The following is a 3,664-nucleotide window of genomic DNA, read 5'->3' as shown; positions in this document are numbered from 1 at the left end:
GGGAGGAAGTGACGCCACCGAGGCGGGAGGCGGGGGAGGCGGGCAGCCAATCGGAAGCGCTCAAAGCCCCAAAGGAAACGCCCCTTTCCGCGCTTTCGGCCAATGGGAGCGCGGGACGACGGGAGCACCGCCTCCTTTAGGGCGACTACAAGTCCCGGCGTGCCTCGCGGCACAGCTGCAGGTCGGCTGTGTGTGTGGGACTACAACTCCCAGCGTGCACCGCGGGCACAGCTCAACCGGGACTGCAACCACCAGAGCAGGGTCAGGCCTATATGGCAGGAAGGGACACTGCGAGCACTGAGTGATTTAGGAATATTTTATCGTTCTTAATGGTTAAAAACACAATTTAAATCACGAGTTTATGGTTAAAAACACAATTTAAATCACAAGGTTAAACCCTGTGGTGTCACTAAGTGACATGATGGTAATTTCTGCCATTTCCAGAGCAATACAAACCTGACAGATGGACCTTCAGTCCACTGTAAGCACAACAGCCTCCATGTTCAGTGCTGAGAATCACAAGTACCCACTGAGCTGAAACAAACCACAACCCAAGAACGGATCTAAAGCTTCATATCCATGGGTGTATTTAATACCGCTATGGATTCCAAAGATACCGGAAAGAAAACCTGTGATACACATAACATCAATTGACAACGTAGCAGTTACAAACCATTCTCCATTTATACAGACACATATATCCCGTATCACATTCAAACACCTGCTTGGATGTTCTTGAGGTCTGCTGCATCATCTGTGCTGTTAGATCCCATTCAAGCAACAGTTAAACTTCAGAAGGAAGTGAAATTGTGTAACTGTTACTGTAAAGGCTGAATGTTGTCTGTTACATTAACAGCTTTTTGTGCAGCGAGTTGGGGGAAGAGAGAGAAATACAAAACTATTTCACTGCAAGTTCAGTTTTATTTCCATTCTTAGTGCAGCAGCTTTGGGTCAGGATAGAGGCCTGTTTGCAGCTCACAACTTGTGAGAGTTGGAAGGAAATAAAAGGGATGTGAATTTCTCTTCACAGCTTTTGGAAATGAAAACGCAGTTAAGCTCAATATCCCACGGAGTTGTGCCAAACCCCCTCCATTTTGCTTATCTGGCTCTTCGCTTCCTATTAATTACTTCATAATAACGTATTTACTTCTAATCTCATCTTGAATACAAAACATTAAGTCCAGTATAAGCTTTGACCTCACGTGGCTCATTACTCTGAGAGAAAACTGGGTAAGCAACTCCTGTATTATCTGACTGTGACCTCTACCTTTTGTGGGTGATACTAAACTGGTTTAAAGCCGTTATATCTGCTATTGCCTATCCTTACAGCCACATTTCCTCTAAGTCACAGTAAGGCAGTAATTACTTCATTTAAGTGAATAGGGGGAGGAGGCTAAGGGAAAATAAAGCATTTATTCCATTGCATTTTGTTCTTCTCTGCTTTAATTTTTTTTCTTTGGCTCCTCTGACAGCTCAAATCTGGATGGCCATTGACAGCTTTACAGGAAGGATGTTCGCATTGAAAGGTCACAGAACAAGTGCAGAAGTACTTCAACAATCAAAGAAGTACGGCTTGGTGGAAGGTACCTTCAAGTAGGGCTGAGAGCCTAAAGAAAACTACTTTCTGAAAGCAGAAGTCAGTTGTGAGAAGGAACGTGCTCTGGACTCATCAGGTAATTCTTAGAATGGAACATCTGGCTGGTTGGAAGGATGACTTTTACTTCAGCACATGTTTAAGTGAAGAAAAAAGGAAATAGAACTTTGTAGGTTCTGCTGCCATTGCTGGATTCATCCTGGTCCATTCAGAACCCATGCAAAAAGATGATGTAGTAGTCTGGAGGGCTGTGGGATTTTTGTTGTTATAAAGAATAAGGTGTTTGGTATTAACAGATGACACAGTATTTACAAACTGAGAACCAGAAGTCAGTAGGATTTAAATAGTCCAGGACAGCAGATTAGTTCTGTGGCATCAAGGGATGCAAAACAATGTCCTTTCACCAATTCTGTATTCAAAAAGAAGTGATAATTTTTCCCTTGAATACATGTAATACCACTATCAGTTACAAGGGAGAACTGGTGACAGCTCCACGATGTGCAGGACTCGTCTGAAATCCAAGTAGATGCTCATAGATCCTCAGAAGATCCACAGACAGCAGTTGTTCCCAGCCCAAGCTTTCTGAGGGAACTCGTATTTGTCCAACTGTGTAATAAATAACACACTGAAGGGCGGCTCAGAGAAGTTCATCAGTCTTCTGAAAACTGTTATTGCCCTGCTTGTCAGTTTCCATTAAAATCAACAGATAAAGCTCTGTGGAACATTGTGTTGCTTCCTAAATCTTGAGGACAGGAGATGTCAGAAGTAGCAATAATGTTTCCACCTGAATAAAGGTGAGGGTTCTGCTATTAACCTTTCCTTGTATGCTGAAGAAGAGATGATCTTTGTGCCTGCACTACACTTGAAAATGTCATTTCCCTGAAAGGTTAAATGTTGTAAATAAACACTTGTATGCCTTCTGGAACCTGCAGAGTAATCAGGACTAAACAACATATCATTAACAGTGCCATGGCCACAATGCCTAAGGCAGTCAACTCTGAATCTTCTGATGAACAGCTATACACTAGCATTCGTTGATCTGAAGGCACTTAATCATACATGATGTCTGTCCAACAAGTGAAAAACACACCTTGCAGGAAGTGCAATATGGTGAATGTGAAGATAAATTGTTATTCTAACGAGAGTTTCCTTGGCTGCTTCTCAGAAAGGTTCTGGCTTGCTGCAGTCCATCTCAACGAGTTCTCATTCTTACCAGTAAAGTAAGAGAAATCTGTTCACTCTGTATGCTCAGTGTGTCCCTCAAAGAAACCACACTATAACTGCAGAACGAGGATGATCCAACACAATCAGCCCCTTACTATTGCACTGCACTGAAGAACCCCATTCTAGCACTCATACACAGGCTGTCTATTTGACCAGATGCCAAAATTACGTGTCAAATTACTGTTACATGACAAGCAGTACCAATTTCGTTTTGATTCTTCGAGATTGACATGAAGAATTGTTCTCCCTATTATCCAAAAGAAAGGCCAAACCATAGAGCAGGCAGCAACCTGAGAGTTTTTGTCAGCTTGCAGGTTATGAACATCCCCAGCTCAATTAACACTGACAGTCGTAGGCATTCGGTTCCTTGTAAACATCACATACCTATTCCAACGTACTGAAATTTTTACTCTGCTATAGCACTTCTGCAAACCTGCAACACTCATCACAGTCTCACCAGCCTTAAGGCAAATGCTTCTCATGGCCATCGCTGCAGTATTGCATTCTAGAGACTTGCTTTCACTTTATCCCTACAAAAAAAGACAGTCTGACACTGAATTACAGACTAGATTCAAGAAAACCTGTCGATGCCAATTCATATAATGCATTTTTTAGGCACTTAAACAGTTTAATTCACTGTCTGACAAGTAACTCTTTACACAATAAGGGAGATGGCCAACATGCATTCCCACATGGCAGCCAGATATTACAGAAGAACTGGAAAAAAAGATGATTGTGACTGATGTTTTACCTTCTGTAAATTCAGTAACTTTCTTGATACAATGCCCAGCTTCATCTGGCATGGTAACTTTAAAACCCCAGTACTATTCAAGTCAACTACAGGAT

The sequence above is a fragment of the Coturnix japonica genome, chromosome 20 (assembly GCF_001577835.2).
Source record: "Coturnix japonica isolate 7356 chromosome 20, Coturnix japonica 2.1, whole genome shotgun sequence".
NCBI classification, from domain to species: domain Eukaryota; kingdom Metazoa; phylum Chordata; class Aves; order Galliformes; family Phasianidae; genus Coturnix; species Coturnix japonica.
This window is presented reverse-complemented; position numbering follows the sequence as displayed.